Source organism: Pan troglodytes, chromosome 23 (genome assembly GCF_028858775.2).
Source record: "Pan troglodytes isolate AG18354 chromosome 23, NHGRI_mPanTro3-v2.0_pri, whole genome shotgun sequence".
Taxonomy (NCBI): domain Eukaryota; kingdom Metazoa; phylum Chordata; class Mammalia; order Primates; family Hominidae; genus Pan; species Pan troglodytes.
In genome coordinates this window covers 36981979-37005790 of record NC_086016.1, presented here as the reverse complement: position 1 = coordinate 37005790, position 23812 = coordinate 36981979, and the positions used below count along the sequence as shown (strand labels likewise).

The following is a 23812-nucleotide window of genomic DNA, read 5'->3' as shown; positions in this document are numbered from 1 at the left end:
AGCAGATGCGATCTCTTCATTTTCAGATCTCTTATCTGACCTCTTCTGTCTACCTGGAAGCAGCGTCAGATCCCGCAGGGTGAGGGCTCAGTCCCACAGGACTTCTCCCCTACCCTCCTCCTGCTTCAGACACCAGCCACAAGTCCAGGCCTCCAAACTTCTGACCAACAGGCTTCAAGTTGGGGTTCCCATGACTCCCTCTTTGGGTTCAATTAATTTGCTGGAGTTGCTCGCAGAACTCAGGGAAACAATTATGTACTTGTTTATTATAGAGGATATTACAAAGGATACAGATAGTAGATGCATAGGGTGAGGTATGGGGGAAGGGTGCAGAGCTTGCATGCCCTCTCTGGCGGGCCACCCTCCAGGAACCTCCATGTGTTCAGCTATCCAAAACCTTCCTGAACTTGTCCTCTTTGGCCCTTTATGGAGACTACTTTGCACAGGCATGATTGAAGCATGGACAACCACGTCAAAATATGATTGGGCCTCTCTGCAGCATTCTCCCCTCCAGGGTATGAGGCAGGATCCTCTGTGGAGCAAGGGTCTCAATCAGAAAGGCAGGGGAAGATTGGAGTCTTGCTTTGAGCTGGTGAAAGGTGGGCAGGGGAAGGTCAGAGAGAGAGACAGATTCTGTTTTCTGAGGCCTGCTTCTGAGGCCTAAAGCTCCCCAACATCATAACAAAAAACTGTGAGTTATGAGCCAGGAACTGTGGGCAAAAACCAACATATACAGATATCATAATATCGCAGCCTCATTTCTAAATTGGAGCCTCTGTCTTCCAGTGGAGCCAGACCGATGTGGGTTTCAAAGCCTCTTCTTCCAAATTATATCTAGATAGTGGGGGAAATGATTGCAAATCTCTGAGCCTTAATTTCCTATGGAGAAAATGGGGATTAGGCACACCCCATGGTGCTATTGTGAGAATTCAATAAAATATGTTGACCACAGAGTAGAGATTTAATAAATAACTGTCTTTGTGACTCATAAAGGCAATTTTGGATGTCATCAGATTTTTTCTGAAGGGTGGGTCACTTGCTTGGTAAGAGTTATTTATTGGGGAAAATGAATGTCTTTCCTTACTGAATAATATTAGTTGGATTATTTCCCCTCTCTGTGTCTCAGTTTCTTATTCTGTAAAATGGAGAACAACATTTATATTATAGGATAATTAAAATCCAGTATATCAGTACATATAAGGAGCTTATAACAGTGCCTGGCATAGAGCAAGGGTTCATTATATGGTGACTCATTATTATTCTATTATTATTATTATCATCATCATCTTATTACTATTATTCATTTTTTTACTTGTCAGCAGAAGAATACAATGAAGTTCCCCAAAACAGTCTCAGATATTAAAAATTCCAGATGTGAGAAGAAACTTTGTCGACTTAGCTTAGACAAGAAATATTTAATAACCTGGGAAGATAGACAGGATGAAAATGTGCAGATTGCTCCATGTGCAAATCGCTGTAGCTTGGAGCCCTGATGAAAGAAAGGCTCTTTCCTCTAAGAGTTAAATTTGTAAGACTTCTCCTTCCCCTACTTCCCTAAAACCACTCAGCTTAATCTTAGGACACCTGCTACATACTGTCAACTCAGGATGTGGCAGGGCTGCCATTTCACCTGTTGCCATGATCTGAGTCTTGTGAATTTTTCTAGGGACTCACACTGAGATCCTCAGTCACAGAAAGACCAACGAGAACCTTAGGGACAGGTAATGTGGTGAAGAGCAGGGCTCGAGGAAATGTGGCCCATCAGCTTGTTCTGTTGTCCTGCTCATTGATTTAAGACGGAGGAAGCTTTCTTTATAGAGATCCTCATGTCAGCATCTCTTGAAAGATACGATCTAGCAACAATCAGTTGGAGTTGAAGGCATGGTCTCACAGTTCCACACGCCCTACCTCTCCTTATTGCCTTTCGTCTTGGCCCACTTACACCCTTGCATGTTACCTGCCTGTACTGCAGGCATTTATATTCTCTCTCTATCTCCCACCATTCCCACAAGAACACCCTGGGCTGAGTCATCCTCCCTGAATGTGGCGTACTCCCTGACCCCATTACTGAGGGGCTTGGCCTTGTGATTTGCTTTGGGCAATGGGAAGTTAGTAGAAGATGTAAGAAAAGGCTTGAAATGTGCTTTGGCGGTAGAGCTGTCTTGGGGCTTCTCTTGCCCTGAGAAGAGTATCTTGGCCATCATGGCCCAGCTAATTCACAGGTAGGTGCCTAGGAATCCATAATGGAGGTTTTACATTGCTGAGATTGATGGATGTTTATTATGCAGCAGTAGCTGATTAATACACTGGGTTCTAATACAAGATCTGCCTGTAACTCTCTGTGTGAATTTTTTCAAGCCATTTTATTTTTCTGGGCATCAGTTCTACATCCTCCGGTCTTCAAAATGGGTAGAATTAGACACGATTTTCTCAAAGTACCCATTGGTTTGTAATAATCTATTTTTAAAATAAGGACTGAAGTTCTAAGGAATGGATACTGTGAATTTTTCCTCTCCCTACATTCCTTCTGAATTCTATTGTTTGGATGTTGCCTTTAATGTAAATATATTTAATTTGATAATTTATTCCACATGCAAGAAGTTAAAAGGAAAGAGGAGAAGAAAGAACTAACATATATTAAGCACCAGCTTTGGATTAGATGTTTTACAAGTGACATGTACTTTAATCCTCAGCACAATCCTATGGTAGGTTTGATTATTCTTGTTTTATAGATAAGAGGCTCAGAGAGGTCATGGGACCCACGTAAGTCCATCCAGCTAGTAAATTGCATGCTGAGATTTAGACCTAGGTCTATTTGTTTGCGATAATCTTCTGTAATAACCTAAAATTGTACTTCTTACTTATCCTTCTGTTTATTTTCTTTTGTCACAGAAAGTGCTCCCGGTGCCTGTGGTCCATAGAGTGGAGTGAGTCTCTAAGCAAATCTGGAGGGACTCTGGGAGCTGAAGATTCAGAATATCTCCACTTATTCTTGCCACAGCCTTTGCTGCTCAACTGTTGGGTGCCATGATGGTATGAGCTGTTCCCTTCCTCAGCCTTTCCTGGCTCCTTCCATGAGCCCACTGATCTGTGGCAGCATTTTAACAGCCTTGGTCCATCTATTTGTAGAGGTGTTAGCATGAGTCACACAAGGATCTGGAAGCTTTGAAGGAGACTGATACCACAATGCAGGAACTCTTTAAGGATTCCAGGGAGGTAACACACACCAAGGGATTGGCACTTAAGATATCACTCTCCCTCTTCTTTTTCTCAATCAATGAGATTTGTAGACATTATCTCATTTTAAATATTTATATATATTGATATGGCACAATGGCTCTATGAGGTTGATATTATCATCCCCTGCCCTCTTTTCTCTAATAGTGCATCTGAGCATCAGACTTTAAGTCAATGATTTGAACCCAGTTCTTCTTGGCTTCAAAGCCTTGGTGCACAATCACTCCATTGGACCACTAGGTACCTGCAAGTCTCTGCTTTGGACTTCTCCTGAGCTGCAAAACTCAGGTATTATTAGAGCACCATAAGTGATAGATTTTCATGTGTATGCATGTGTTTCTACCCAGCAGTGCAATTAATGAGCTCTTGAGGGTATGTGTGTAGATGACATGTTCTTTACTCCCTAGGAACCATGTAGAAAGTCACCAGGACACCAAATTTCAATGTCTTTGCAAAGGACTAGGCCACAACCTCATTGGAGATTTTTTTTTTCATTTTTTTTCTTATGCTCACATCCATGCTATGATTTATTTATTTATTTATTTATTTATTTATTTATTTAAGACAGAGTCTCACTCCGTCACCCAGGCTGGAGTGTAGTGGCACGATCTCAGCTCACTGCAACCTCCGCCTCCCAGGTTCGAGCGATTCTTCTGCCTCAGCCTGCTGAGTAGCTGGGACTACAGGCGTGTGCCATCTCACCTGGCTAATTTTTGTATTTTTATTAGAGATGGGGTTTCATCATATTGGCCAGGCTGGTCTTGAACTCCTGACCTCATAATCCACCCACCTCGGCCTCTCAAAATGCTGGGATTACAGGCGTGAGCCACCGTGCCTGGCCCATGCTATGTTTTATAGTTTGAACAGCTCCTTTGTATCCATCATTTCATCTGATTTTCCTTATCACTGATAAGACAGAGAGGGAGACATCATTTTCACTTTTCAAGGGAGGAAATTGACACCCAAAGAGGCACAATGACCTGCCTGGGTTTGCACAGCTGCTTTTGAGAAATACTGCAAATGAGATCCAAATCTCCCAGCCCATCTAGAGCTCTCCTCCAGAGCAAAGAGCAACTCCAAGTCAGGGTTAAGAAGGAAAACTCTGGTAAAAGGATATATTTTCTTTTTCTTTACTCATTTCTCTCAAATTTCCCAAGGATTTCTCTTCATTTTCTCTTCCAAACCCCTCATTTTATTTAAAGGAGCAGCATGGCTCACTGGCTGGGTAAGAGCCTGGAGACCGAGAACCTGAGGACCAGGGTTATGATGGTGATAATTATGGTGATGATGATGGTTACTTTGTTACCTTATATAAAGCCCAGATCTCCTCCAGAGTTCAGTTTTTCATGAGGAAAATGAGGTCAATAACAAAGAATACTCATCAGTGTGCTTTGAGATTATACACCAATGTTGAGTGCTAGAGGCTGAAACTGGCCTAAACAGGTTTACATTGAGACAAACGAATGGAAGAACAGAAGAGGAAGCACCCTGCTCTCTGCCTATAACCTCTTTATGTAATAAGAGCTCACATTTACTAAGTGCTATGTATGTTTCAGTTTTAGATTCCAATTGTTCATTGCTGCTTTATAGGAAAGCAATTGAATTTTGTATATTAACTTTGTATTCTGCAATTATGCTATAATTACCTACTAGTTCCAGGAACTTTTCTGTTGATTCTTTGGAATTTTCTACATAGGCAATCACGTTATCTGTACATATAATACATATAAACAAAGTGCTTTATATTTAATCTTTATTAACAATGCTAAGAGGTTGGCTTAATTATTTTATAGATGAGGTCACTGAAATATAGAGAAGTTCATAATTCAACCAAGTCTATGCAGCTAAAAGGTGGCAGAACTGCAAGTTGAACCTGGCAGTCTGTTTCCAAGCTCATGCTCTTGACCCACAAGACATTGCTTTGCAGGATTCACATTTGCCACCATCTCACAGGTATAAGGGGACATGATATCTAAGTTTAACTAATAGGCCCAATTCTTCACCCTTCCCCGGATCTGTGCCTCTGCAATGTAACTTAGCAGGGCTCTCCCCCCTATAGGTAGGCATGCTTCTCCACCCTTTGATTTGGGGCTCTGTCATGTGACTCACTTTGGCTAATAGAAAAAGACAAAGTGATGGTGTGCCAGCCCTGAGTCCAAGCCTCAAGAGCACTTGCTTGTCTCTTTCTGCTCCTTTGTGCTGCTGCCTTTGCTAGGAGAAAAACATGCCTGGGCTAGCCTGCTGGCCCCCCAAAGGTAGGAGGATGAGAGAGATTATCCTCTGTGGATGTAGAGCTGAGCTATATCCCAGCTAGGTTGCTTCCACCAGGACATTCTAGAGTCAGGCCTAGAGTGGATCCACCACTCCCCCTACCTCCACTGGCCACAGATGGATGAGGGACCCCAGCTGAGATCAGCCAAACTCCAGCTGATCCCCCAGACCAGTGACAAATAGATGTTCAGGTTTTGTGGTGGACTTTTCCTCAGCAATAGCTAAGTGATACTCGTGGCAACTGTGAAAAGAGCAGAGTTTTTGAATCAAACATGCTTTTAAATCACACTTATACCAGTTATTAACTGTGCAATCCTGAACAAGTTACTCAAACTCTTTGAACTTCAATATTCTCATCACAATGGGGATAATAACATCTACTACTAGAGACATTGTATTAATGGGATAAGCAGAAGCATTGACTATGGTGTCTGGCACAGACTGTGTGCTTAATAACCATGGGTGTCCTCACTTTCCCAATTGCTCTTATCATTCTACATTTAGTGCTTATCATTCTGGAAAGTCTTGATAAGAGGGGCTAGGAAAGGATCTGGCCAGGCAGACCCTGGGGCCAAAGCAGAGAGCACTCTAGGGCCATGGCAAGACTCAAGTTTCTCTGGATACTGGGGCATGGACCTGCATTTTGGGCAGAGATTTAGATGATTTGGGAGAAAAGACAATCATTGGAACTGGAGTATCAACTCTGTATCACAATCTATTGACACAATAATGCCATGCGACAAATCACCTTACAACTGTGGTTGAAAACAAGAAACATTATCAGCCATGAATCTGCTGGTCACCTGGGGGGTTCTTCTGCTTTTAGATGGGCTCATGTGTTTCTGCAGTCTTCTATGGGCTTGGTAGGAAGTCTGTGGATCTTGGAAGGGCTCTCTGTCTGCATAGTGGGCTGTAGGCTGTCTTCTCATCCTGCAGCAGGCTAGTTTGGGTGTGGTCCCATGCTACCTGGGCATGTTCTCATGGTGGCAGAAGTGTGAGGGGGGGGAAGTGGGGGACAGAGAGAGAGAGAGAGAGAGAGAAAGAGAGAACAGAAGTGGACAAATCCTCTTTAGACCTATGCTTCTATCACATTCTATTTGCCAAAGCAATTCACACAGCCAGCCCAGATTCAAGGAGGTAAGAAAAATGGACACCATCTTTAGATGTGTGTGTGTGTGTGTGTGTGTGTGTGTGTGTGTGGTCGGGTGGTGGGGAGTTCAATATCCCATTTGAAAGGGCATAGATACAGGAAGGCCTTTAACTGGGGGCATCGCTGCAATCAATCTACCATAGCTCATACCTGGAATGGCCCAGTTACTAGGTGTAGGGATCGAGGTCACAACAGGAACAGCAGCCAGAATCATTGATTTTGGGTCACCAACCGCTGGCCTAGGCTCTTAAATTTCCCCTGATCAGGTCTAGGATTGGGATAGAGCTGGTAGAAGATAGACATTCTGAGTTGAAGGCATTGGGCAATGTGGGGGTTGGAGCCAGGCATATTTATGTCCGAGTAGAGCAGGAAACACAAGGAAATAAAGTGTTAGCAATGCGTGTAGGCAGCCGGGGGACAGCTCTTGTGTGATAATTGTCTGCCAGCAAAACTGTATGGTGGGATATGGAATAGCATTATAAACCCCCTTACCCCACCCTGCCAATTAACTTCCAACAGAATCTATGTGAGAAGTAGGTTTCCTTTTGAGAATATGAAAGTAATACATGAGAATCAAGAAAAATTGGTCTAAGTCAGAAACATTGAAAAACAAAATAAAACAAATCATTCAGTTTAATCAGCCAAAGACAATCACTGTTAACACCGAAATACATTTCTCTAACCACCTTTTTTCTCCTGCATACATATATGTTTATATATATTACACCCAGTATAAATAAGCATTTAAAAAACCACAGTCTTTAAGGAGATTTGCTTTTATGTTGTTTGTTTTTGTGGCTTTAGAGAATATAATCTTGACTACAATAATTTCAAGTATCCACATATATGTATCTAGAATAAGAAAGGTTTTGCTTTTTGTTTTTTAGTTGGTGTCTCGCTCTGTTGCCAGGCTGGAGTGCAGTAGCGCAATCTCAGCTCACCGGAAACTCCGCCTCCTGGGTTCAAGTGATTCTTCTGCCTCAGCCTCCTGAGTAGCTGGGATTACAGGTGCGTACCACCACACCCAACTAATTTTTGTATTTTTGGTAGAGACGGGGTTTCACCTTGTTGGCCTCGATCTCCTGACCTCATGATCTGCCCACCTTGGCCTCCCAAAGTGCTGGGATTACAGGCATGAGCCACTGTGCCCTGCCTTGCTTTCTATTTTTAAAGGTAAAAATAACAGAATGACTTAAACCAAAATTCTTCCAGAATAGGAGATATACAAAATTTAGTCATAACATCCACAGCATAAACAAACACCAAATAGTGGATTCCATTATTGATCTCCAGCTCCCCACACTAAGGAACTAGTGTGAGCTCTTGGCCAGTGAGACTGGCAGACCTATCCAAATTCAGGTCTGGTTGGCATCCGTGTCTTTGAGGATATGCTATGTGGACTCTCCTGAGAGTTCCACATTGCTCAGTGTGGAAGATTGGAGTATTGGAAGATCTGGCTCTCGTTTTCAGACCTTCTAACTGGCATGAGTTCATTGAGAGTCATCACTTAGGCACTTGCTCCAAGTTTGCTTTAAGAGTTAGATCTTTATCAGCTGGTTTCCATGGACAATATTGCTTCCTTCAATGTATCTCTAATGTGCCATCCCTCTGAGTTTCCTGTTGTTGAGAGTGTTTGTGTGTCTGTGCTACTAGGTTTATGTTTATGTCTCCTTCTCAGTCTCTGTCTCTTTTCATGCCCTGGGGAAGCTTGTATTCTTTGTGTTGGGTCTGGGTGGCAGAAGGGGAAGACAAGCTGTATCAGTAGAATGGGCACTTAAAACCCAAGTGCAAGAGCCACTTTCAGTTTGGGTTTCAACAGCACATTAACCCAATCCTTTTAAACAGTCCCAGTGCTTCCTGCATATCACCAATAAACACCTCCCCAGATGCAGTAATGGAGCATGAAACATTCCTCCTACTCATTTCCCAGCCTTTGTCATAAGATGACAAAGGCATACTTTTCTTGTATAGTTGTGTTCATATTGTCCGTAAGTCTTGAAATCCTATTTCACGTAACATTATTTTAGCAGTATTTCTCTGAGCTGTTATATATTCTAAGAAGGTGCCCTTTGTGATGGTTAAATAATATTCCACTGCATGAACCACTTAAAAATATTAATTCCCTTATAACTGAACATTTAGCTTGCTCTTAATATAGCTAGTATATATAGTGAACACGTAAACATACAGCTTTTATCTTTCTTTTTTTTTTTTTCTTTTTTATTGATCATTCTTGGGTGTTTCTCGCAGAGGGGGATTTGGCAGGGTCACAGGACAATAGTGGAGGGAAGGTCAGCAGATAAACAAGTGAACAAAGTTCTCTGGTTTTCCTAGGCAGAGGACCCTGCGGCCTTCCACAGTGTTTGTGACCCTGGGTACTTGAGATTAGGGAGTGGTGATGACTCTTAACGAACATGCTGCCTTCAAGCATCTGTTTAACAAAGCACATCTTGCACCGCCCTTAATCCATTCAACCCCGAGTGGATACAGCACATGTTTCAGAGAGCACAGGGTTGGGGGTAAGGTCACAGATCAACAGGATCCCAAGGCAGAAGAATTTTTCTTAGTACAGAACAAAATGAAAAGTCTCCCATGTCTACCTCTTTCTACACAGACACGGCAACCATCGGATTTCTCAATCTTTTCCCCACCTTTCCCCCCTTTCTATTCCACAAAACCGCCATTGTCTTCATGGCCCGTTCTCAATGAGCTGTTGAGTACACCTCCCAGATGGGGTGGTGGCCGGGCAGAGGAGCTCCTCACTTCCCAGTAGGGGCGGCCGGGCAGAAGCGCCCCTCACCTCCCGGACGGGGCGGCTGGCCGGGCGGGGGGCTGACCCCCCCCACCTCCCTCCCGGACGGGGCGGCTGGCTGGGCAGGGGGCTGACCCCCCACCTCCCTCCCGGACAGGGCGGCTGGCCAGGCAGAGGGGCTCCTCACTTCCCAGTAGGGGCGGCCGGGCAGAGGCGCCCCTCACTTCCCCGACGGGGCGGCTGGCCTGGCGGGGGGCTGACCCCCCCACCTCCCTCCCGGACGGGGCGGCTGGCCGGGCAGAGGGGCTCCTCACTTCCCGGTAGGGGCGGCCGGGCAGAGGCGCCCCTCACCTCCTGGACAGGGCGGCTGGCCGGGCGGGGGGCTGATCCCCCCACCTCCCTCCGGACGGGGCGGCTGGCCGGGCGGGGGGCCGACCCCCCCACCTCCCTCTCGGATGGGGCGGCTGGCCGGGCGGGGGGCTGACCCCCACACCTCCCTCCCGGATGGGGCGGCTGGCCGGTCGGGGGGCTGACCCCCACACCTCCCTCCCGGACGGGGCGGCTGGCCGGGCGGGGGGCTGACCCCCCCACCTCCCTCCCGGACGGGGCGGCTGGCCGGGCAGAGGGGCTCCTCACTTCCCAGTAGGGGCGGCCGGGCAGAGGCGCCCCTCACCTCCCGGACGGGGCGGCTGGCCAGGCGGGGGGCTAACCCCCCCACCTCCCTCCCGGACGGGGCGGCTGGCCGGGCGGGGGGCTGACCCCCCCACCTCCCTCCCAGACAGAGCGGCTGGCCGGGCAGAGGGGCTCCTCACTTCCCAGTAGGGGCGGCCGGGCAGAGGCGCCCCCCACCTCCTGGACAGGGCAGCTGGCCGGGCGGGGGGCTGATCCCCTCACCTCCCTCCCGGACGGGGCGGCTGGCCAGGTGGGGGGCTGATCCCCCCCATCTCCCTCCCGGACGGGGCGGCTGGCCGGGCGGGGGGCTGACCCCCCCACCTCCCTCCCGGACGGGGCAGCAGGCCGGGCAGAGGGGCTCCTCACTTCCCAGTAGGGGCGGCCGGGCAGAGGCACCCCTCGCCTCCCGGACGAGGCGGCTGGCCGGGCAGAGGGGCTCCTCACTTCCCGGTAGGGGCGGCCGGGCAGAGGCGCCCCTCACCTCCCAGACGGGGCGGCTGGCTGGGCGGGGGGCTGACCCCCCCACCTCCCTCCCGGACGGGGCGGCAGGCCGGGCAGAGGGGCTCCTCACTTCCCAGTAGGGGCGGCCGGGCAGAGGCACCCCTCGCCTCCCGGACGGGGCGGCTGGCCAGGCAGGGGTCTGACCCCCCCCACCTCCCTCCCGGACGAGGCGGCTGGCCGGGCAGAGGGGCTCCTCACTTCCCGGTAGGGGCGGCCGGGCAGAGGCGCCCCTCACCTCCCGGACGGGGCGGCTGGCCGGGCGGGGGGCTGACCCCCCCACCTCCCTCCCGGACGAGGAGGGAGGACGCTCCTCACTTCTCAGACGCGGTGGCTGCCAGGCGGAGGGGCTCCTCACTTCTCAGATGGGGCAGTTGCCAGGCAGAGGGTCTCCTTACTTCTCAGACAGGGCGGCCGGGCAGAGACGCTCCTCACATCCCGGACGGGGCGGCAGGGCAGAGGTGCTCCCCACATCTCAGACGATGGGCGGCCGGGCAGAGACGCTCCTCACTTCCCAGATGTGATGGCGGCCGGGAAGAGGCGCTCCTCACTTCCTAGATGGGATGGCGGCCGGGCAGAGACGCTCCTCACTTTCCAGACTGGGCAGCCAGGCAGAGGGGCTCCTCACATCCCAGACGATGGGCGGTCAGGCGGAGACGCTCCTCACTTCCCAGACGGGGTGGCTGCCAGGCAGAGGCTGCAATCTCGGCACTTAGGGAGGCCAAGGCAGGCGGCTGGGAGGTGGTTGTAGCGAGCCGAGATCACGCCACTGCACTCCAGCCTGGGCGCCATTGAGCACTGAGTTAACGAGACTCCGTCTGCAATCCCGGCACCTCGGGAGGCCGAGGCTGGCGGATCACTCGCGGTTAGGAGCTGGAGACCAGCCCAGCCGACGCATCGAAACCCCGTCTCCACCAAAAAAATACGAAAACCAGTCAGGCGTGGTGGCGCGCGCCTGCAATCGCAGGAACTCGGCAGGCTGAGGCAGGAGAATCGGGCAGGGAGGTTGCAGTGAGCTGAGATGGCAGCAGTACCGTCCAGCTTCGGCTCGGCATCAGAGGGAGACCGTGGAAGGAGGGGAGAGGGGAGAGGGGAGAGGGGGGAGGGGGGAGGGGAGAGGGGAGAGGGAGCTCTATCTACCACACAGTCTTGGGTGCCTTTTTTTTTTTTTTTTTTTTTTTTTTTTTGTGAGACGGAGTCTCGCTCTGTCCGCCAGGCTGGAGTGCAGTGGTGCCCAGCTTTTATCTTTCTTTCCGAATTTAGGATCATTTCCTTGGGATAGATTTCCAGAAACAGGATTATTCAGAACAATAAATGCATGGCCATTTAAAAAAGACTTCTGAAACAGTCTTCTAAATTACTCTTCCAAAGGGTGTACCAATTGAACCTCCCACTGGCGATGGATCAGAGTGACGGTTCACTGCCAAGAGGTAGCGTTTCCAGTAGTTACTTTGAACAATGGAAGAGAGTAAGCCCAGGGAGCTTCAAAGCTGTTTCAGATAAAAGGCATGATTTGAAAAGGCAGATAGTTGGCAGACCTTGTAGCCGGGGGTGTTTAGCTGGGGAAGCATAATGCCAAAAAGCCAGGGAACGAATTTTATGGATTTCACAGGATTTCAGGTGTTCTACTCTCCCAGCTTCACCATGGTTCCCCGGAACTCCTTGGCCATCAATGCCCAACTCAATTGCCCCCTCCTCTGCAAAGCCTTCCTTGGCCCCAGAGTGGACTTGAGGGAGGAATTCTTCTTTTGTGCTCCCTTAGACTCTGAATGTTATAGTACTTACCACACAGTACCACATCTGTACTTGAGTTCTCAGTAGCCCAGGAGCCTACTTTAGGCAGGGACTGAAGTACACTAATTTCTTTGTCTTTTACAAATTTCACTTTACTGCCTTGCTCATGGTAGAAGTTCCTAGAGATTTGTTGATAGGATGGATGGACCAAATGGGCTCTCTGTCAGCTTGACATGCTCCATCCAAGTAGCTGCCCTGACCTTCCCTCACACATAGATTTTCCATCTCCAAAGCAGTGACCTTGCAATCCAGTTGAACATTGCTGCTCATGTCTTGCTTGACTGCTGGTCTCTGTGTCCTCTCTCTCCTTACACTTACCTGCAAGCTTATGCAAGTTCCTGACCCCATCCTCATTGATACCCTATTCTGTTGACCTCTTCCCTTTCTCTATAGCCCTGTTCCTACATCCTGTACCACCCTGGCTCCCAGTGTCTGCTCTATTACAGAGGGTTAAAGACTACACCCCAGGCTCTGGGGCATGTTCTGATTGATTAAGTTGCTCACACAACAAATATTTTCTTAGCACTTACTACGTGCCGGGTATTATTCTAGGCACTGTATTGATCTAGAGAAATAGTAGATAGCAAGACAGGTAAAATTCCTGCTCCCATAGAGCTCACCTTCTACTTGGGGGCACAGTGAAAAAGTAAACAAACAAACAAGAACATTCCTATTAGTTTTCAGTGCCATGAAGTGGGGGGCAGAGGGCGAGAGAAAGTGGAATTGGATGCTTCCCCAGCATGGGTGGCTAGGGAAGGTCTTCCATTTGAGCTGAGGCTTGAATGACAAAAAGGAACCATCTAGGGAGAAAAGACTGGAAATCAGAAAGTTCTAAGCAGATGGATCAGCCAATGCAAAGGGCCACAGAGTGCTAATAGCCTAGTGTGTTTGGGAAATGCAAAAAAAAGAATATGCAGCTAAATTATGGTACAAGAGAGGAAACGTATTGAAGGATGAAGTCAGCAGAGCCCAGATGATTGAGGCCCTCATGGGTTAAAGGAAGAAGCATCAATTTTATTCCAAGGGTGACAGAAAGCCAGTGTAGAGTTTTAAGTAGAAGAAGTTGTGATTAGATTTACACTAAAAAATACATCCATCTGCTTGCTGTTCAGAAAGTGGGTTGTGGAGAGAAGGGGAAGCTCTGGGGAGACCAGTAAGCAGGGTCTGACCAGTTACCCAGGCAAGAGGTGATGGTGGCGGTAGCAGAGATAGAGAGAAGTAGCTGGGTGTAGGTCAGGCTTTGGCAGTGGAAATTCTGGGGATGAGGGCAAAAGATAACTCTAGGGTGGTTCTAAGGTGTTTGCCTACATGACTAGTTGAATGGTGGTTCCTTGAAAAACACCAGGGAAGGACTAAGGATTTTTTTTTTCCCCAGCAGAATGTTGGGAAGGAGCCAAGAACCAATAATTCTTCCTTGGGTGCCAGACCCTCCAGGTCTGGCCCTCTGACTTGGTCTTTCCAGACTGGTCTGGAGACTTGGGTCTCATGTTTGAATCCCAGCCAATGAGGACTTGGAGGGGTACATTCCCAGATGAGTGTTCTGCTGGTGCACTCTGTCCTTCCTGACCCCGTCCTCATTGATACCCGATTCTGTTGACCTCTTCCCTTTCTCTATAGCTCTGTTCCCATGCTCTGTATCACCCTGGCTCCCAGTGTCTGCTTCACTATAAAGAGTAAAGTTTATAGCATCACCATGCAGGTATGAGCCATAGCTGACCAGGTCTTTAGCTAGAAATAGTGGCTAGCACCTATATGGTATTTATTATATACCAGGCACATATCTTGGCTCAGTCTGCACAACAGTCCTATTCAGTTGCTACTGTTATTATCCCCATTGTACAGATGGGGAAATTGAGGCACAGAGTGTTCATATAACTTGGCTGTGGTCCTACAGATGCCAGGTATCAGAGTTGGGAGATGAACCCAAGGTATCTGGATCTACAGCCTATGTGCTAAACTGCTAAGCTCTGCAGAATCATAAGTAAGATGGCATCAGTCTCTCCCCTGGTACATTGGCTAGCCCAACATGCTGAGGGCTCACTAATATTGCAACTGTTGATTCTAGGTCACTGTATTTACTTTGCCTTCTCCAACACTGTTGCATCAGAGAATGAAAGGAAGGTTGAAGTCAAGGTATAGAGGTGTCAAGAGAGAAGCAGATCACGAATGAACCATCCCTACTGAGGCATTTGTTCATTGAAAATAGATTAGTTGAATGCAATCCCATGCTTGGCATGTGTGACAGTAATGGGCAAGACAATGTGTCTCCTGCTTTCATGGAATATATGTTCTCCTTCCCAGTATTGTATCTTCCACAGCATGTGTAAGTACCCCCATCCTTTTCTGTCCCTTTACCTCAACCCAGGCTCTGGGAAGTCCTTGTTCATGACTTCTACTCAATTCTGTAATGCTTATAACCCTTCCTGGCTGTGCACACTCTGTTCTACTCTCAGCCTTTGTTCTAGGGATTTTTTTCTAGTCTCTTCTCTTCTACCCAAACTCAAGAACATTCCTTATCTCAGCTACCCCTTACCTGTTTCCAGGCATGGGCTGCTTCCAGGTTTCTGTAATGACAAACATCTTCTGAAATTGAGCAGAGAAGCAGAGAAAGGTAGCTGGGGCCGCTTTCTAAAATTATGAACCTGTGAAGGCCAGGGACTCTGTAACCCAGTGAGCAGGCCACCATAAATGGATGAACAAATTAGGATGAAGGGACCATTAGGATTGGAGAACCAAGGAAAACTAAGATTAGTATGTAAAATGCCTGCTACAAGCTCCTATACAATTGTTAGAAATGGGTTGAATATTGGTTTTGAGCTCCCTGGCAGCCAAAATAAAAAAGAAAACCAAAATTAGCTTGTATGATATTCATGGCTCATTGTTTGCAAACAAAATAATTTATCAGTAAAATACTAGATTTACTAGATTTTTCTTGTATAGAGAACAGAAAGAAATGCCTCCCTTGTGTACTCATCAAGAGACCCCTGTCTGATATATTTGGAAATATCCCAAACAAAACTTGCTGTATTAAAATGTCCTTGCTTTGCTAAGTCATTTTGTATTCATGGAAGTAGCCTTGGGAATGGCTATTGCTTCAAGGTCAGACACTACTTTTCTGTTCCCCCCTGTCCTCCCATGGCAGGTAGAGCCATCTTCTGTGTGCAGTAGGTTCCCCATCTGTGCTTTTACCTGATTTACTCTTAATTAGGTATCTGTTGGATCCCAGAGCCCTGTGTCTCATACTCCATTGTATCTAAGAAACATCCTATGACTTTAAAAATTGCTGATATGTAACTGAGAGGCAAAATAATTAGTAAGGAAAATCGAAACAATTCCTCCTAAATTTATGGGCATTCTTACAGAGATCTCTTTTAGGGGGTAAGAATTGCCATAAATCCCCAGGGTGAACAATAGCACTAAAAGCAAAGAAGCCAAGAGTCAGCAAAAATCTTTGGTAGTACACACACTTTGTTTTTTTGGGAGACAAAAGGAACTGCCATCAAGTTGATTTTAATGGGTCAGCTACTTGCCCCCTCCCCTTCAGCCTCTTCCCATGCCCCATCCTGCTACTTGTGGAATTGGAGGTGGAATCTTCCTGGGGGTGTCCAAAGAGTGACAACATCCCTATAGATTACTTCCAGCTGCTTACAAAGAGAACATGATTGGAAAGGAGGTGCTTTCTTTGTCAGGATTACAGCACCAGTGATGCACAAACAAGCCAGACCCAGGTTGATTGTTGGGGAGACTCTTGTCTCCCACTGCATGCAGAAGAGCATGCATTGGTGTAATACACAGGCATCTCTCCCTCACACGTCCATCACTCCTTCTCTGGGGGAGCAGAGACTTACTTGATTGGTTAGTTTGGGAGAAGGAACTAGGCATCCCTGGCGTGGCCACTTTCTGTTTTTCTCTTGATTCCTTCCTGCCTGCAGAAAGCACAACTCTACTCCTGAATGCTGTAGGAGTAGAGTTGTTTTCATGTTTTCAATTTTTTCTTTCTGGGGCAGGCTCCATGGGGAAGCCAGCAGGCTTTCAGCACTCTGTGTGACCAGGTAGAGAAGTCTGCCCAGTTCTAATGTGCAATACTAGGAAACCCATTGCTGCTACTCATTTAAGTCTTGTTCTCCAACAACTGTTGTCTGTGGGGAAGGGAACTTTTAAAATCCCAACTGCCTGAATCTTTTGCTTATTTCTAAGTTGGTCTTGCACCAGGGCAGGAAAGAGGTGTCCAGTATTGAGACCTCTAAAACTCCAGCACTGAGTGTGATCAGGAAGCTGCACAGATGTGACTTAAGTAAGCAGGCCATGGGCGCACAGACTGAGGGTGGCTAGTGGGTCTTCTCAAAGTGTCACAGATTGTAAGAGAGAGGCTACCACAAACTGAGAAGAAGAAAGCAGGTGGTTAGTATTGGTGGAAGCCCAATTCTCTAGGTGAAAATTTAGGAGCAAGGAGGACTACAGACAGGGAGGAAACTTGCAATAGACAAGTATATTTTTGCCTGTTGAGCCTATATATTTTCTTCTTTGGGTAACCACACCCAATTTCCTTTGGGAAGCAACTAGTCTTTTAGAGAATATGGAGTTCTTACTACCTTTCTCTAGGGGAGGGTATCTAGCCAGTTAATTTCAATTCTGGAACATTTATAGAACTATTGGGAAGAATAAGTTATTTGCCTTGGCACAAGTAGTCTGGGAATATGCAGTCTGAAGTCACCAATGACCATCTGGCCACCAAAAGGGAGCACGACTGAGGCTGTATCAATATGAAACCAACGTGGAGGAAAGCAGAGTTAGAAGTGGGTACAATACCTGTATCCAGGTATGCCAGGAACTGTCTATTGGACTTCTTAATTGAGAGATACATTCCCTTTTGCTTAAACCACTTGCTATGGTCTGAATGTTTGCCTCCCCCCAAAATTCATTTGTTGAAATTCAGATCCCCAAGGAAACTGTATTAGTCCCTTTCCATACTGCTATAAAGAACTTCCTGAGACTGGGTAATTTAAGGGAAAAAGGTTTAATTGATTCACAGTTCAGCATGGCTGGGGAGACCTCAGGAAACTTACAATCATGGCAGAAGGTGAAGGGGAAGCAAGGCACGGTTTTTCACAAGGCAGCAGGAAGGAGAAGTGCTAAGTGAAGGGGGAAGAGCCCCTTATAAAATCATCAGATCTTGTGAGAGAACTCACTCACTATCATGAGAACAGCATGGGGAAAACCACCCCGTGATTCAATTATCTCCACCTGGTCTCTCCCTTGACACATGGGGATTTTGGGGATTATGATGATTACAATTGAAGATGAAATTTGGGTGGGGACACAAAACCTAACCATATCATTCCACCCCTGGCCCCTCTAAAATCTCATGTCCCTTTCACATTTCAAAACCAATCGTGCCTTTCCAACAGTTCCTCAAATCTTAATTCATTCCAGCATTAAGCCAAAATTCCAAGTCCAAAATCTCATCTGAGACAAGGCAGAAGTACCTTCTGCTTATGAGCCTGTCAAATCAAAAGCAAGTTAATTACTTCCTAGATACAATGCAGGTATAGGCATTGGGTAAATACATCCATTCCAAATAAGAGAAATTGACCAAAATATTGGGACCACAAGCCCCATGCAAATCTGAAATCCAGTGGGGCAGTCAAATCTTAAAGCTCTGAAATGATCTCCTTTGACACCATGTCTCACATCCAGGTCACACTGATGTGAGAGGTGGGTTCCCATGGTCTTGGGAAACTCTGCTCCTGTGGCTTTGCAGGGTACAGGCCCACTCCTGGCTGCTTTCATGGGCTGGCATTGAGTGCCTGTGGCTTTTCCAGGTGCATGGTGCCAGCTGTTGGTGGATCTACCATTCTGGGGTCTGGAGGACAGTGGCCCTCATCTCACAGCTCTACTAGGCAGGGCCCCACTGGGGATGCTGTGTGGGGGCTCTGAGCCTACATTTCCCTTCCACACTACCTTAGCAGAGGTTCTCTATGAGGGCTCCACCCCTGCAGCAAACATCTGCCTGGACATCCAGGTGTTTTCATACATCCTCTGAAATCTAGGTGGAAGTTCCCAAACCTCAATTCTTGACTTCTGTGCACCCGGAGGACCAACACTACATGGAAGCTGTCAAGACTTGGTGCTTGCACCCTCTGAAGCAATGGCTTGAGCTGTATGTTGGCCCCTTTCAGCCATGGCTGGGACACAAGGCACCAAGTCCTGAGACTGCACAAGGCAGCAAGGTCCTGAGCCCTGGCCAGAAAACAACGATTTCCCCCTAGGCCTTCAGGCCTGTGATGAGAGGGGCTGCCATAAAGACCTCTGACATGCCCTGGAAACACAGTTCCCATTGTTTTGGTAATTAACATTTGGTTCCTGATTACTTATGCAAATTTCTGAAGCTGGCTTGAATTTCTCCTCAGAAAATGTTTTTTTCTTTTCTATTGTATTGTCAGGCTGCAAATTTTCCAAACTTTTGTGCTCTGCTTGCCTTTTAAACATAAGTTCCAATTCCAAACCATCTCTTTTGGAATGCATAAAACTGAATGCTTTTAAGAGCACCCAAGTCACCTTTTGAACACTTTGCTGCTTATAAATTTCTTCTGCCAGATACCCTAAATTATCTGTCTCAAGTTTATATTTCCAGAGATCTCTAAGGCAGGGTCAAAATGCTGCCAGTTTCTTTGCTAAAGCATAGCAATAATCACCTTTATTCCAGTTACCAAGAAGTTCCTAATCTTTGTCTGAGACCACCTCAGCCTGGACTTCATTGTCCATTTCACTATCAGCATTTTGGTCAAAGGAATTCAACAAGTTGCTAGGAAGTTACAAACTTTCTCACTGTTCCAACCTCTGCCTGTTACCCAGTTTCAAATTTGCTTCAACATTTTTGGGTATCTTTATAGCAGCACCCGACTCTCTGTGGTACTAATTTACTGTATTAGTCCATTTACATACTGCTATAAAGAACTGCCTAAGACTAGGTAATTTATAAAGGAAAGAGGTTTAATTGACTCACAGTTCAGCATGGCTGGGGAGGCCTCAGGAAACTTACAATCATGGTGGAAGGTGAAAGGGAAGCAAGGCACCTTCCTCACAAGGTGACAGGAAAAAGAAGTGCCAAGTGAAGGGAAAAGAGTCTCATAAAACCATCAGATATTGTGAGAACTCACTCCGTATCATGAGAACAGCATGGGGGAAACTTTCTCCATGATTCAGTTACCTCCCCTTAGTCTCTCCCTTGACACGTGGACATTATGGGGATTATGGGGCTTACAATTCAAGATGAGATTTGGGTGGGGACACAAAGCTTAACCATATCAGTGATGGTATCAAAAGGTGAAGGCTTTGGTAAGTGATTAGGTCATGAGATTAGAGCCCTCATAAATAGAATTAGTGCTCTTAAAAGAGACACCAGAGAGCTGACTAGTCTCTTCCACCATGTGAGGACACAGTGAGGAGGCACCATCTATGAGCCAGGAAGAAAGTCCTCACCAGACACCAACTATTCTTCTGTCTTTACCTTGGACTTCCCAGAACTGTAAAAAATAAATTTCTGTGGTCTATAAACCACCCAGTCGATGGTATTTTGTTATTAACAGCCTGAATGGATGGATGAAGACACCAGTTTAAATCATTTTTTTCCACCAAAAACTAAAATAGTTAAAATAAATGAAGAAATTAAATAAGAACTATGCTTGTTTGGAAGGAGATAGAATCCATACATTTATTCTTTCTTTCAATTGCTCCATTATTCACTGAACAGTTGCCATAAGCCAGGCTCTGTGCTGGGCCCTGGCAGTACAGAGATGAAGAAAGCACAATTCTTGCCCTTAGAAGCTCACAGACTAGCTAGAGAGACAGACAGATGAGCAGGGAACCATAGAGTGATATGGTATGTGAGATAGGAGAGGCACATGGATCAGGGGGCGTGGTGGCTCAGCCATTCCTGGGAGGGATCAGTGAATTGAGACTTACACATGAGCAGGATGTAGGAAAGCTGAGAAAAATAAAGTGTCATCTATGATGATACAGAGAAAGGAGAGGTCAGGGTGTGGTATGTAATAATGATGATGAGGATAATAAGTGTAATATTTAGTTAACATTTATTGAGTGCTTATCATACACTCTGCCCTGGTCCAAGTTCTTTGTATATATAATGTCATTTGATCCTCATGGTGATTCCATGAGGTAGGTACCTATTTTACTGGTAAGAAGGGGTTAGGGAAGTTGACAGAAACCACATAGCAGGCCAGGGCTGCTGGGATATATGATAAAAACATATAGAGTGTTGATAGATGAAACTCTTGAGAATTTGTGTTGGGTTTGGATTGTGAGAGGTTTTAAATATAACACAAGGGGCTCAATTAGAGGACAGAAAGTACATTGTTGTTTACTGAGTGCCTACTATATCCCAGTTATATATCTGATCTGATCAAATTTTTACAACTCCCCTATAGGATAAGCATTATTAGCCACATTCTTACTAAAAAAACCCAGACATATTTTTATCTTCCTAAATCACTCTACTAGTAAGTGGCAAAAAGTAAAAAATGCTGGCTCCTGAACACATTTTTTAACTGCTATATTATTGCCCATTTCCTCTTTCTGATAAATATTTTTAATCCATTTCCCCCCTTCTGATCAACTGATAAAAAGCTATCATTTCTCTCTGCAGAAACATACATGGAACTATATACCAGCAAACTTTTGCTTGTAATTTATTTTATTGCATGGGAATTTCATTTTTTTCATATGGACAGACCATACAAACAAGTCTTACAAAAAATTATTTGTCTCATTTCCTGCCATCCTCCACAAAATATTACTGCTTTCTTCCTTAAAAAAGCAATAAATCCAAATTTTGCAAATGAATGAAAAATGTAAATTGAAATTCTGCTGAAAAGTAACATTTCAGTGACAAGCCTGCTGTTTGACTTAAAAAAGAAATAGAAATGTTGGAGCTGTCTTTGCATGACAGCATCATTTCAGCAATCTAATCATTTCAACATTGTTTTTTTGGCAACAAGTCCCCAAACTGTGACTCAGAAAGGTAAGTAACAAACCCCATTATTGTTTCCAGAACTCACTTTGCCACACAAGGTCAGATGTGTGTCAAGGAGGCCCAGAATCCTCTAAGATTCTTTGAGTTGAATTTATTTCGTATAATCCCCTTTGTCCTAGAGTTAATGAGGTTGGCTCTTCATTCTTGATGCCACCTGTGTCAGCAAGGCAAGGATTATGAATCCAGTTCAATCGTAAGGCTGTCTACACACTAGTAAACCTCAGAAGAATTCTGCTATATTTCCTGGTGTCTACAGATTTCTGCTTATGGAGAAACAGACAAGGTTTTGTCACTGTGTACAACAGTCTACAAAAACATTTTTTCTTGACTGGGAAACAGGATAATTTTCCACCTCCTAGTTCTTTCAGAAGAGTGAAAATTGCTGAAATGCTAGGAACTTTTTGGCAGTGTCCATAAAGGTGAATGCTGGGCTTGAATTCAAACCACTACTTTATCCAACTTGCCAAAAATGTCCACCAAGAATTTCTCCCTGTCAGATTATTCTGAGAAAGAGCATTTTAATCTGCAAAGTAATAATAACAATAATGATAATAGTGATTATGTGCCAGAAGTTCCACTGAGTGCTTTAAGACTTACCGTCTAGAATCAGGTGAGCCTCCCAAGATAAGGGCTTCTGAGTTCTACTCCTGTTTCTTGATAAGTATTAAAAAGGTGGTTCAAGGAGAGGATAACAGGAAGTTCTCTGAGGTTGATCAGCTGGATCTGACACTTGAGCACACCGATATAGAAAGCAACCAAGGGCAATGTCATCTGATGCTTTTTTCTTCACTGTATCACTTCTCTTACAATTTAGTGTTTAAGCAACAGCCATTAACTTGGCTCATGATTTTGTGGATTGGCGGTTTGGGCTGGGCTCAGCTGGTGGTTCTTCTGGTCTGAGCTGGGCTCAGTTGATCTCAACTGGGCTTGTGCATGCATCTGCATTCCTGCTGGTGGATTGGCAAGGGCCTGCTGGTTTGTAGTAGCTAGCCTGGTCTTGATTGTTGGCATGTCTGAGCTCACTCTCCATGTTGGTTTCTTATCCTCCAGGTGGTTAGCCTGGGCTTGTTCACATGGTGGCTGGCTTCCATGAATAGCCAGAGAGCAAGCCTGTGAGAACAAGACCAAGTACTTTTCAAGTATTTGTTTTTGTTCCTTTGCCCCTGTCCTACTGGTCAAAGCAAGGTACTAGTCAGCCCACATTCAAGGCATGGACCCAAACTCCAACAATTGGTGAGAAACACTACCTTGTGAGGCTGTGGGTATGGGAAGGAGATTAATCTGTGGCCATTTTTCTAATCTACCATATTTGGAAAACACAAAAGGCTTTTAAGAGTTAAGGGGCCAATATATTATACCTTTCTCCCACTTTTGAGTTTAGAGCCAATTGAGAGAAGTACATTGGGGTCAAATTGGGCAGATCAAATACCAGCTTAATTATTGGTGAAGTTAGAATGGGAACCCATTTTGCATTTGTAGTCTGAACAGACTTTCTATAATCCTCTCCTAGAATGAAAGTAACCATCTGGAATTGAAGCTGTCCCCCTCCAGGAGCTTAAAAATGTGTGTGTTTTGAGTAGGTGGATGCCAGAGAGAAAAAAAAAACACAAGGAAGAGGGCTAGGTAGAGACTCTTTTCCTCTGCTCTGTAGGGAAAAATTGTATCACTGAATGCTAGATACTTCCTTTCCCATCATGGGAATAAAGAAAAAAGTGGAAAGAGAGGGAAAATGTTACTATTTATAAGCCTAGGTGGGAATGCTATGAGAGGGAGAAAAATGGTCCCCCTTATCCCAGATGTGTTTCCAAGCAATGAAGATATTTATGTTTGTGTGTGCCCTGAGTGTCATTTTTCCCCTCTAAGTAAATTGCTTGGGAATGAAACCATTTATCATTGTGAACATGTGGATGGTAAGAGAAGATTCCCAATGGGACTTGCAAAATAGGACTTCTTCATTGATAGTGTAAGTGAAAATAGATTAAAAAACCAGGAATTAGCTTCATTGAAATGCATCAGTAGTTACATACTGCTGCAAGATGAAGGGAAATGGCTGTCAATTCCATGACCTATTTCAAAATACTGGAGAAAATTTGATGTCTTGGGAGTGAATGCTGTGTAACAGAAGTGATGCTTCTATTTATTTTTTTCTAGTGTTCCAAGACCCAAAGTAGCTTGACTATGCCCTAAAATGAAGCTGTTTTTGTGGTTTTTATTTTTCCTTAGCAATTCCATGAGCACTTGTTGGGGGCTGAATTTTCATGGTCACAACAGTCCTCAAAACTAAGGATTGGGCGGGGCTCAGTGGCTCACATCTGTAATCCCAGCACTTTGGGAGGCCGAAGCAGGCAGATCACCTGAGGTCGAGAGCTTGAGAGCAGCCTGGCCA

General features: G+C 45.8%; 1 long non-coding RNA gene across 8 annotated transcripts in view; it reads left to right on the top strand.

Annotated features, from left to right (window-relative positions):
* LOC104003756 (uncharacterized) overlaps window positions 1–23812 on the top strand; it is a 248053-nt gene that overhangs the window by 97190 nt on the left and 127051 nt on the right. For all 8 annotated transcript variants that reach the window (XR_008541791.1, XR_008541787.2, XR_008541790.1 and 5 more), the window contains 2 exons: window positions 2893–3033; window positions 7546–7666. This is a non-coding gene — a long non-coding RNA (uncharacterized LOC104003756). The remainder of the gene's footprint in view (window positions 1–2892; window positions 3034–7545; window positions 7667–23812) is intronic.